This window comes from Herpailurus yagouaroundi, unplaced genomic scaffold (assembly GCF_014898765.1).
Source record: "Herpailurus yagouaroundi ecotype Mexico unplaced genomic scaffold, PumYag 188, whole genome shotgun sequence".
Lineage (NCBI taxonomy): Eukaryota > Metazoa > Chordata > Mammalia > Carnivora > Felidae > Herpailurus > Herpailurus yagouaroundi.
The window spans coordinates 28,026,583-28,040,313 of record NW_024412419.1 but is presented as its reverse complement, the minus strand read 5'-3'; positions in this window follow the sequence as shown (position 1 = coordinate 28,040,313).

The following is a 13,731-nucleotide window of genomic DNA, read 5'->3' as shown; positions in this document are numbered from 1 at the left end:
TGCCATTTAATAATCTGAGCTCAAAATATCATGTACTGTCCCTTTTCATGGGCCCCTGCCTTTTAAAAACCTGGCACCTTGCATGTAAATAAAACTCCTTTATTTTTTCCCAAAAATTGTGTATGAGTTTAAGTAAGGGCAAAATATTCACTTCTCACTGCATTTTAAAATACAATAAAAATATGCTTCCCAACTCAAAAGTTGCTATGTCAGTTTTGAACATTCTTCTCTTATGCAGTCAAACTGATGTGAAAATGATTAGCAAGAATTAGAACATGAGAAGACAAACCTGGAAAGGAAAGAGGATTACAGAGGCTCAATTCAATTTTAAATTTTATTTTTGAAAAGAGACTTTTAACATTGAAAACATTAACAGAAATAAAAGTTTGAATTTAGTCGATAATTGCCCATCTGAACTTTTTTTTTTTTTAGTTTTTTTTTTTTAATGTTTATTTATTTTTGAAAGAGAGAAAGACAGAGTGCGAGTTGGGGGAGGGGCAGAGAGGGAAAGGGAGACACAGAATCCAAAGCAGGCTCCAGGCTCTGAGCTGTCACCACAGTACCCAACAAGGGGACTCGAACCCATGAGCTATGAGACCATGACCTGAGCCAAAGTCTGTGGCTTAACTGACTGAGCTACCCAGGTAACCCCGAACTTTTTTCTTGATGTTGCTGATGTTATTTTATTCTTCATTCTTCACCTTCTCTTTTTTTTTTTTCTTTTCAAAGGTTCTTTATGTGTTCATACAATATAGCCCTCTCTTGATAACCATATTCAATTAGTCACCAATTTCTAATGATGTCCCCCACCTGGGAGCCTTCTCTTCCAGCATCACTCTGGCCATCCTGGTTCAGGCTCTCAGCACTGGTTTTCATCATCCTGTGTATATCTGGGGGTTTCATTTTCCCAACCACTTCCGTAAAGCCAGAGATTTTGTTATTATTTTATCAACTGCAAATCCAAATAGCTATGCATGTAATAAGTGTTTAATACATATTTGTTGAACTGGAGGTGGAAGAGACTGGGAAATCAATCACGCTAAATTTGAAGATGAAAATACTAAAAATATAGAAAATCCACTCTATGGCCAGTCACCAAGAAGAATGCTCAGGTCCACGTCTTCCAGTTGCATGTTTCCATTACTTAATGTCTAAATACAATCTTAAACACAGATATGATACATTAAATTGCTGGGTATACCAGAATCTTGGTTACTTAAAGAAGACTCAGAAATGTTTGCAGTAGTCCAAGTTGTTATTTCAGTCAGGCAATTAAAAACGTCATCCAGAAGGGGCGCCTGGGTGGCTCAGTCAGTTAAGCATCTAACTTCAGTTCAGGTCATGATCTCAGGCTTCGTGATTTCAAGCCTCATGTTGGGCTCTGTGTTGACAGTTCAGAGCCTGGAGCCTGCTTTGGATTCTGTGTCTCCCTCTCTCTCTGCCTCTCTCCTGTTCATTCTCTCTCTCTCAAAAATAAAATAAACATTAAATTTTAATTTAAAAATGTCATCCAGAAAATGAATACAGTAGTTCCCTCTTATCCATGGGAGATACATTCCAAGACTTCCAGTGGATGCCTAAAGTCATGGACAGTACCAAGTCTTATATATACTACGCTTTTTCCTATAATTACATACCATGGTAAGCTAATTTATCAATGAGGTACAGTAAGAGTTTAAGAATAATACCTAATAATAAAATAGAATAATTATAGCCATATCCTAGAATAAAATTTATGTGAGGGGGGTCTCTTGCTCTCAAAATATCTTACTATACTGCATTCACCCTTCTTCTTGTGATGATGTGAGATGAGAAAATGCCTATGTGATGAGGTCAAGAGAAGTGAATGGCATAGGCAGTGTGACAGCGTTAGGTTACTATTAACCTTCTGACAATTTGTCAGAAGAAGTAACATCTGTTTCCCAACCATAGTTAACCATGGGTAACTGAAACTATGGAAAGGGAAACTGTAGAGAAGAGGGAATTACTGTAACATGCAAATTTTAGTCTTCATTGATCCAAACTGCCTTTCCCCCAAGCAATCAAGCAATCATGTCATTAAAAAATTAAGCACTTATGTTGCACCCAATTAATAACCAGAGCAAACAGTAATCATGCTAATGATAGAATATACAGTTCAAGAACTAACTGAAATTGGCATAAGCAATTGGGTAGGCATTTATTTTATTTAATTTGTTTACATGATGATTACTCATGGCCACATCCCATAGACTTTAGAGTCAAAATCCTTATGTTCAATTGCCTGCTCCACCACTTAGTCTCTGGGTGATCTTGAGTAAGATAAAATTATATATAGTTTTTGTGAGGAATTTTTGTTTGTTTGTTTGTTTGTTTGTTTAAGTAGGCTTCACGCCCAGCATAGAGTCCAGTGTGGGACTTGAACTCATGACCCTGAGATCAAGATCTGAGCTAGGAACAAGATGCTTAACCAGCTGAGCCACCCAGGCACCCCTTCTTGTAAGGATTAAATAAACTATAAATATAAATTAGAGTATCTGGACCAAAGATTTCATTAAATAGTAACAATTTTTATTAAAACTTATTTTTATTTGTTTCAGTGTTTGTTTTTGCTTCTCAACTTTACTTCTTCCTTGACTATCATCTGGCCTCCCCTCAAACTGCAATTTTAAGAAATAAACTTCTAGATAATACACTGGCCTCCCTAGACAATCGTTTCTCCACAGTTAGGATTATTACTACTTAGAGAATCAGACACGTTACTACAAAATTATAATGTGAAACACGGTACTGTGAAGAAGAAAAAGTAGTTGGTATGGATCATTCTTTTGAGCAGCTCAGCAGTTAAGAAAAAATTGTGTTAGGATAGAGATGTATTATTCATAGAGGAAAAGGAACAAACGGAGAGGGTAGGAAAGGGAGAAAACGGGAGATTATAAAAGAGGAGAAAAATTAAAGTGCAAAATGGAGGAAATACTGATAGAGTAAGCTTCTAGAAAAAATAGAAATGAATGAAATCAAGAGTGCATATCAATGGATCAGTCCTAGAAAGAAAGTGTAACATCTTCTGAGAAATGACAAAAAAGGAGCTAATGGGTGACGATATAGAGAAAGCATTAGCTGAGAAAGAAGCTGAAGAAGTAAGTTGTCAAATAAAACATGGGACACCTGGTTACATTTAAATTTCAGACATATAATGCATACTTTTTTAGTATAAGTATCTTCCTAATGTTGCCTGGGAAATACCTATACTTAAAAAATGGATAGTTTATATGCAATTCAAATTTAACTGGGCTCCTGTATTTTTCCTTGCCTAATCTAGCAACTCTATGAGGAAATTCACTTTTTATGATCCCTTTATATTCAGAGAAGCCAGCTATATGAAAACCTGCTTGGGGAAGAGATGGAGACATGAAAGTGGGAAGGAGTGTTAACAGCCATGGTGAAGCTATGCATCATGATCTACTTACTCAGCATAGAATTTTCAAACAATTAGGTGAGAGACACTGACTTTCTAGGCCAAACGTTCTCTGGTGTTAAGGAATCAATTCAAATATTGTGGGTTCTTTGCACATCATCTTCCAGTAGGTCAACATCTAGCACTATTTTTCATTCTCATTTTCCACATTTAATTCCCTTCAATATTGAGACCAGAATTAGTGTCCTTGGTGCCTAAGAAAATAAAATTCTTTTGATCTCAACTCAGGTCTAAAAAGTTCTTTTTAACTACCCTTCAGAGTATCCCAGGCACTGAATTAAAGACTTCCCAGGATCCTTCTAAGAATGACTTTTTGCAATCTCTCTTAATGCCTTGTTTTGTTCTGCCTGGAAAAGTTCCTTTCTTAGTGGCTGGCCACTTGGAAATCTTCCTTCACCACCTGCTTGATTCTGCTCAGTTAATAATTCCTAATCTGGCTACTTCCAGGCATCTCTGATCCTGAGTATTCCCTTACCCACTGTATCGCACATTCTGAAAGCCCCAGGGTCTCTAAAGTCATACCCCCTCACATCTCCACCCCTGGGGTCACCACCTGGATGCCTGGCACACAGAATAGTTTCTTCAGTATTTGGGGGCTGACTACCTGGTCACCATACCCCAGGAGGTCAAAACACCATTCAGTTACAGCCTTATCATATGTTAAAGTTGTATTTAACTTCAATGGAAAAATACTTAATAAGTAACTTTCAGAAATTGTAGATGCAGGATGAGGAGATACACTGAAACTCTCAAACAACATGGTAGGCTATCTCTCTCCTGGAATGACTTGTCATGTAACACCCTAACTCTAAGTGCAATAGCTAGAAAAGTCTCCCTTACGAGGTTAAATTCCAGGAAGAATTTGTTCTAAGAGCACCTGATGCAACCTACCTAAGAGTTCATTTTTATCTTGATGCTTCTGGTAACTCTCTATTAATGTTTATGATACTCAACCCCACAACATATAATTGAACTATTCATGAAGCTTTAATCTTCTTTTTAGATTAGGAGGAAGTACTAATTCATCAGAAAGAATGTCAGACTTGTAGTACACCAGACTTAAAAAAAAAAAATCCCCAGTTTTCTGGTCACTTGAACACTGTCCTCTGAATCTTTAAACTTTTCAACTGAAGGCCAAACTCTGAGATAGGCTGTTGAAGAAGACATTTTTAGAATGTATTTTAAAATCTCTCACCAGATGTCAAAACTCCATTTTTGAAGATTTCTGAGAGAAAATAAAATAATTATTTTTTGATTGTATAAAACACATGTGATTTTAAATATATAAAATATTAATTATAACTCTTTGAGGCAGAGCCTTAAAAAATATGGGGGGAAGACAACAGGGACTGTCACCAGGTTCTCAAATTCTGCATCTGTGTCTATGAATTTGGTATTTCTCCAGTTACACTTAGGTACCCTGCCACTAAAATGGTATTCTTCCAACTTGAGGGAGGCAATTGTGAGGAAAAAAATAATTTTTTTTTAATTTCAAATTATTTTTGTGCATGTATGTGCATGTGAGAGACAGAGACAGAGAAGGAGACAGTATGTATTTGGTATTAGCTTCTATTCATATATACTAGAATATAATATAGATTATTTGACTAACATGAAATTCTATTTGAATTTAAGTAAAACAAGCCATCACAGCCTTTTCTGTTTCTCTGCAAAGAACTTCAAGAGTCCAATGATCTCTGCTATCTGCTTGTAAAAAGACTGAAAAGAACATAGTCAGGGGCTAGGAACTTGGGTTTGACTCCTACTTTTGCACTATTTCACTATGTGAAATAAGCAAGTTCATGTATTTCTATAGACCCTAATTTCCCCAAATATAAAATAAGGATTTGGGTTATATCAGTGGATTTTGAAATTTTTTTTTTTAATTTAAGAAAGCAATTTTAAAACAAAATCGTACCAAGAAATATAAGATAAAAGCAAAACATCTTTGAATGGTAGGGGTAAAAAGGAAGAGTCCAAAATCACCCAAAACTTTGTCTTGATAAAGACAAACTCTCATTCCCAGAAAATCCCACACAACCATTGTTATTACATATTATTTATGCCTATTTTAATCATGTGGCTAAATAAACTTTAAAATCTTCTCCAGTTTTATCAAGAAACTATTTTATTAAATGCAAATATACTATAATAAAGATACTATATGTGGTCTATTGAGTCAATACAATTAAGCAAGACTGTAAATAAAATCCCACACATCACATGTCTGAATATTTAAGACTTAGTAATCAACATTTTTAGTCAAAATTATACAAATAGCTATTTTTTCCCTATAGGTGGGAATTTTCTCAACAAATGCTGAAAATGACAGCAATTCTAATAACACCCACATAATTGTGACCTTTTGGCTACAGCCTCCCTCACCATTATTCCCATAAGTCTGTCTACATTTATAAAGCCCTAGCTCTTATATTAAACCCCTTCATTCCCCTCCTATTTGAATCAAGATTGGAATGATGTTGGTATGGGAAAATGAAAATGTTCTAAGAATAAGGGTCTGAATTGGTTCTCTGATTGATGAAATCTAAAAACAGCAATGATGCCACAAAGGTTATGTAACTTTGGAGAATTGAATAGACTCTTAAGAGTACACTCATCTAAAGTATATTTAAGGCAAAGCATATGGCATAGAAAAAAAAAGAAGCAAACACAGGAAGCATTGGGGGCCAACAGACTTGCAGGCTCAGCCACTCAAGTTCCTTTCTGAACCACCCAGGATGAGCCTCATTTCTGGACTATGAGCCACCATACATCTGGATATGTATGAGAATTCTCAGTTCAGGAGAGCTCTGGCAAAAATTTCCAGAGGGGTCTTCTATGCCCTATTTATCCTAGAGACAAACCCAGGTTATGTAACTGGTTAAACCAGCCATAAGTCACCCAACCTGCATGTCCCTAAAGAACATTAAAAAACTGGCCCTGGCCTCTACCAAGGAAATTTTGCACTTTTAACAGCACATTAAAAAATCACTACCTAGCCTATCTCATCCTTATCTTGCCTAAGTGTCAATACCAGACTTTAGATTTCCCAGAGATAAGCGGAGATCTGTCCCTGTCCAAAAGCAAGATAATTGTATTTTTTTTTTTAATTTTTTTTTTCAACCTTTATTTATTTTTTGGGACAGAGAGAGACAGAGCATGAACGGGGGAGGGGCAGAGAGAGAGGGAGACACAGAATCGGAAACAGGCTCCAGGCTCTGAGCCATCAGCCCAGAGCCCGACGTGGGGCTCGAACTCCCGGACCGCGAGATCGTGACCTGGCTGAAGTCGGACGCTTAACTGACTGCGCCACCCAGGCGCCCCAAGATAATTGTATTTTACAAAAACCTCATTGGCACAGGAAAATAAGACACGGGTAGCCTTTGACATGGATTGGTAAAACAAACAAACAAAATACTGCATTCTGGAGAACTACAGAGATTAATGCCACTGTCAAGGACACGAAAAATGGTGGCGAGGTTATGCCTATCAAACTCCACATCAGCTCACCTCTCTGGACTATGCAGAAGCCAGATGGATTTTAGAGAATTACAATGGATTATCATAAATTAATCAAGGAGTGACTCCAATAGCAGCTACTGTTCCAGCAAATCAGCACAACCTCTAATACCTGATGTGAAGTTAGTGATTTGGTACAATTTTTTCTCTCTCTATTCCTTTAAGAAATGAAGAAATTGCAACAAACTTCCTCTGCCTTCATTCAGGAATACATTAACTTTCCAGTCTACAGTTTCAATCTAGGCTGTATGGAAGTTGACCATCTGGCCATTTCAGATCATGACGTAAATTCACTAAATTGAATGCAGACCAACCTGGTGAGCAAGGAATAACAAATACCCTAGATCAGTATAACTCAAAGTGTAGTCTGCAGACCAATTTGTCGCTAATATGCAATAGGTTAATTATAAAAATTTACAGTAAGATATAAAAATTTAGAGGGGCGCCTGGGTGGCTCAGTTGATTAAGCGTCCGACTTTGGCTCAGGTCATGATCTCACAGTCCATGGGTTCAAGCCCTGCATCAGGCTTTGTGCTGACAGCTCAGAGTTATCAGCTCCCTCTATCTCTACCCCTCTCCCACTCATGTTCTGTCTCTCTCTGACTCTCAAAAATAAATAATTAAAAATTTAAACGAAGTATTTAGAAATTATATAGAAATTTGATAGCATAATTTGTTGAACCTAATATTAAAAAATTTAAACTTGTATGCCCTATGTGTTTATAATTTTATTTTTTAGCTATTCGTTTTTTGCTGTATTTTACAAAAGTAGCAGTCTTGAAATGGAGTGGAAATTTTAAAAGAAAAAAAAAGTTGGAGAAATATTGCCCAAAGCAGGGATCAACAAACTATTGGGAGCCTGTTTTTACATGGCTCATGAGCCAAGAATGATTGTTTATATTTTAAAGAATTGTTAGAAGGAGAAGGAAAAGAAGGAGGGGGAAGAAGAGGAGAAGAAGAAGGAGGAATAGTAGTAGTGCTATTGTGACAAAGAATGTTATATATGTTATATGATCTGTTAAGCCTAAAATATTTAATATCTGGCCCTTCACAGAAAAACTGTTTCCAATCCCTACCCTAAATACCTTGGTAAGACACATGTATGACAAAGCATAAGAAATAAACCCCTCAGTAACTCAGAGTTCTGTAACTTGAGTAAGGTTTCTACATTTCCAATGCATGTCAACATATCGATCTGAGGTGAGGGACAAGCTGGTATATCTGGAACCTACTACCACTAAGAAAGAAACACCATGCCTACTAGGCCTCTTGTTTCTTCTTTTTTTCTTTTTAGTTTATTTATTTATTTAGTTAGTTTATTTTATTGAGAGAGAGAGAGAGAGAGAGAGCACATGCAAAAGAGTTGGGGAGAGGCAGAGAGAGAGAGATGGAGAGACAGAATCCCAAGCAGACTCCACTCTGTCAGCTCAGAGCCTGACACGGGGATCAAATTCATAAACCATGAGATCATGACCTGAGCCAAAATCAAGAGTCAGACACTTAAGCAACTGACCCACGCATGCACCCCAAGGATTCTTTGAATTTTGAAGACAACATATGTCAGATTTGGGCATGAAAGTTGCTTGGACATATTTACCAAGTAACTTACACGATTTCTACTTTTTAGTGGAGTCCAGAGAGCAGGCCCTGCCATGGGTCCACACCCATGCAAGCCTCTCTGCTTCTTGTGCCTTATAATGAAGCTGTTCCCACGGTACATGAGGTATCTGTGATGGATATGGTGCATGGAGTCCTTGGCATGGCACTATTGATGAATCATCATGCAGACCCTTCGGATTCTAGAGTAACTCATGCCCTCTTCTGCAGAAGGCAGAACCATTCTCCTCTGAAACACAGCTTCTTTTCTACTTGGGGCTCTGAATAACTGATATGAGCCACAGAGTTACTATGGAACCCAACCTGTTCATCACATGCAGTGGTATCTGAATCACGAAGCCATAAACACTGATGAGGGTGGCAGCAGTCCATCACCAAGTGTTAGTGGCATATGAGAAACTGGGCTCCAGATGGTCCTGAAGGCACACATAAGCTGCATGAGCATGTCTCTCAGGGTGCCTACTTCTGTTTCATTGCCTCTTCTCCCTCACCTTACATGTGGCCTCATGGAGACTCCCCTATTACCAGTTTACCAAGAGAAAACAGTTGGGCACGGTTCACAAAATGGTCCCAAAAGATAATCTAAAACCACCCAAAAATGGAAGGCAGTAGTGGCCTTTGAAGGGTCGTTGTTTCATGGATATCTTTCCTGTAGATAGAATTTTGAGTTGTTATTTGGTTTGTCTGGAAGACAAGATTGCCTAGGAAATGGAAATATAAATCCACACTTTTATGTGTGCAGACACCAACAATTTAGCTGAGTGAGTGGTCAGGGATCTGAAAAGAGCCAGATTCAAAAAATTGAAAATCTGCTTAGGAGAAAAGGTATGTGGACAGATCTTTCAAGAAGGTCACAGAGCTTGAGGGGTATTGTGTCTCATGTAACCACAGCAGCACAAACAGCAGAGGAGACTTCAAAAATCAGATGTATGAAACGTTCCATTTTGTGAGTAGTATCATGGCTGGAGTTATGGACATTACGTAGAGTCTCAAACATAAGAATTTGCATTCACCACGGCTAATGTGGCTATATCCACTGCTAAGGGAACAATTTATCACTTCATCAGTTCTGAGTCCCCATTAGGCAGGAAACTGTGATAAACTTGCTTAGGGCAAAAGGGACTATCAGTAATGGAAGTCAGAAGTTGTGAGTATCAAGAATGGCCATGCAACAAGTTGTAGAAAAAGGGCTAGTAACTGTCTATATTTTCTTTATTCTTTGATATATATACTTTTGCATAAATTAACCTTCTTCTCCATCCTCCATTGTTAAACATAAAATATGCTCCTATGGGTTGACTCTACATTTCAATATTCAAGTCATAGAATATCAGAAGTGGATAAAATGGCATAGGAGCCTTTGTACTTTCCCTTCCGGGAGAATGAATGTGTCTGCACTTGAATCAAGGTTAGTTGTATTAGACTAGTTGGAAATGAGACATTATATTTGTCATCACTCAGAAATTAAATGAAGGGGCTGCTTGGGTGGCTCAGTCAGTTGACTTTTCGAATCTTGGTTTTCAGCTCAGGTAATGACATCATGGGGCCTTGCACTGGACTCTGCCCTGACAGGGTAGAGCCTGCTTGGGATTCTATCTCTGCCCCTCCCTCACTCCCATGCACACGCTCTCGCTCTCTCTCTCTCTCTCTCTCTCTCTCTTTCTCTCAAAACAAATAAACTTAAAAAAAAAAAGAAATTAAATACAGGGAGAAGTGCTGAGTTGGTAAAGGGGTGAATTTTGTTGAATTGCTTTTTATTAACTTAGTACAGCATTATCCCCTCCTTTGCAATGCAGAAGATTAGCCAGGAACTGTATTTTTGAAGATCTCCTATTTTGATGGCTTTGGGTTAGAGCTGGCCAATGAGGGAAACTCTCGTGATATTTTGCAGGCAGACTAGAGAAGAAATTCTTGAGATCTCTTAGAAGTTCATAGAAACCCAATTCATGATATTTTTGGGACTTCGTGATAACCAGATTGATGGCTGGATGAGGGATATTCAGGACTTCCCAGACATCCCAGATGCACCCACATTTTTGTGATTGTCTGACAGTTGGTAGGGAGCTTTCCCAAAGATGCCGAGGTTGCAGCAGTTTCCTGGCTGCAATCACACACTTTTAAGAATCACACACTTTAGTGCTTCAGGCTGAGGTCATTAGTGACTATTCCTGCTGTAGACTTCCCAGCACTCACTCTCTCCACTCTTGCCACAATCATGTAAACTCGAATTCCTTTGATTGATATTTTCTTCCCCATAATACCTAAAGTGGCTCTGTTTTCCTCACTAAATCCAGATAGATACAAAATTGTTTGCCTTTCCTTTTATCTGTGTACCTTTTGCCCTCAAATTCTCTCTGATTTCCAAAAGCACAGTCCATCTGTGATGACACTGGCAGAAGCATGACTCACAAACTTTTATGGCATTTGGATATGGCTACCTTTTGTTTTGAAAATATAGGGCAAGATATGGAGAGGTACTTCTCCAAGACCTGAACAGTATTATGCCATGAGAACGAATGTTCATAGTTTTTCAGAATGCACTGTGCCCGTGCTGAGTCCTGAATCCCAAGCAACAGAAATTATCACATGTTCTTAAATGAATATATTCTCTGTGTGTTTGTGTGACACACAGGGACCTCTAAAGTTCAGGGCCTCCAATGGTGGGTCTGTCTTGTCCCAATCTAAAGGCAGTTCTAAGAGTGAGGGTCATCAGTCCAGGAAGACTGCAAAGGAACATATATAGATGTTATGTCTTCTAGTCTATATGTTGCCATCATTTTAAAAGCTGCCACGGTGAGAAACTGGAATGTATTGCTTACACATTTATGTAAAGCCACTGAAATACATGGAGTGATTCATTCATGTTGTTGCATAAATAAAAGCAACTGACATGAAATTAGTCACAAGAGCACTAAGTCACACTTTCCCTTTATTACTTACATCAGAGGCCCAAAGGTATATATACCCTCAGGGTGATTCACTGGTGGTAAAAAAGCCCACCAACTATTTTAGGCCTTTTAGAATTATACATCAAAAATGCTTAAAATAAATATGCTTAAAGTAGCCAATGGAGAAACCAACCAAGCTACATAAATGCTGCAGTGCATTTGTGGGACTTTTCCTACAGAATCTGTGTTATCTAAGCCCATACAGAAGACATCAATTTCTGTCCCAGCAGTAAAGAAGATTTCAGGTTCATTTTAATCCTAAGATTAAAGGGATAGAGGAGATGCTGAGAGATCTTCAAGTTCATCAAGATTAGACTTAAATTGTTCCAAGGAGAACAGAATCCAATCTCTTTAGACTCTCTAGGGAAGGGATATTCAACTTCCTCTGCTACTATTCTCACTGTTGGGTATCATTTGAATGCTTCCTTGTAACTCTAACATAAATCAATTCTGTTGCTATTTCCTGTCCTTTGTCCCACACTAGATAGGACAGTTTACATCCTCTCTGTCAATGAATGCTTTGAGATTAATTTATATGTATATAAAATGCATATGTGACCCTGAAGCCTAGATTCATTTCTGCAACACCCATCTTATGAGCACCTCCTACGTTACTGTTGCTGTGCTAAGCACTGGGAAAGAAACAAAAGAAGTTCATAACCTAAACTGTGAACCTAAAACCACAATTAACCTTTGTAGCTCTTTATGGTTTATAAAGTGCTTTCATTCTCTTGATAACATTTGAACTTTGTAAAACTCATCTAACATTTTCCAGGATTACTCTCTCAGTAATACAACCCGAGACATAACAAAGAAGTGAGGGATCTTGGCTGTTATCCCATATCTTTCATTTCTTTGTCCAAGGCTCTTTCTATTATGCCTGTTTTGTGAATACTCTTCTCAGTGAAATGAAGGCTGAAGCCATCACCCAGCACATCTGAGATGCAAGTCTGGACCCCATTGCTGCAATCAGTCAATCCAGGTATCAATCTTGCCATCCAACTTATTCATCCTACATGTTCAGTATAAGAAGACATACATATCCAAAGTATAGTGAATGGTATGTTTTCTGAACATTTCATGGGAAATGAAGGAGAGGGTACAGATCATCTACTAGGACTTAGTAGAAATTAGAAGAGACTATTTTTCCCCAGTTTTCTTTTTTTTTTTTTTTTTTTTGTGGCCACTTAGCCAATCAGTGGTCCATTTTTCCTTGCTCTCCTTTAGTTTCTTCTGTTTTGTTGCAGCAGTATCTACACTGCCCACAAGTGATCCTCACTACTCCATGAAACAATCCTGGCAGGTATACTCGAATACCCATTTTGACCAGGGTGCTGTAATTAGAGATCATTTGGTTGTGAGTAACATAAAATAGTCTTAAACTTCCTTAAACAAAAATCATAATTATGACCACTTCATTCCCACCACATACCAAAACAGGAAGTGGAAAAGCAGGTCACAAGGTTACTTTACAATTTCTCCAAGCACTGACTCAGTGGATGCCACATTACTATCACCCTCTGCAGAATAGTTTTCTCTGCTTCTCCCAGCAGAATTAAGATGCTTCATGAAAGCCAGACAGCAACTTTAACTTTAAGCACCTACCAGAAACTGCCAACAGTTCTCACATCCTGTGAGAAAAAAATCTGGTTGACTCAGCATATGCCAGCCAAGTCAGATGCCCAATAAACCATGGCCCAAATTATATAACCCATTTCTACCTGGCAGAAGTGATGCAGTTGTATCAAGATACAATTGTCTCAAAAAAGGGGCCTTGGAATCTGACTTCAGCTCAGGTCATGATCTCACAGTTTATGAGGTCAAGTCCCACACTGGGTGAGCTCAAGCCCTGCTTTGGGTAAAACACAAGCCCTGGATGAGCTTTGCTTCTCTCTCAATCCCTCTCTCTCTCTGCCCCTCATTCACTTGCACCCTCCCCCCCCCGCCCCCGCAAAAAAATAAACAAAAATAAACTTGGATACAACCGACAAATGGGCAAAACATATACATAAGCCAAACATTTAAATCCTATACTTCTGGGGCACCTGGGTGGCTCAGTCAGTTAAATGTCCAACTCTGGCTCAGGTCATGATCTCATGGTTCATGAGTTGGAGTCTCGCATCGGGCTCTGTGTTCACAGCTCAGAGCCTGGAGCCTGCTATGGATTCTGTGTCTCCCTCTCTGTCTCTA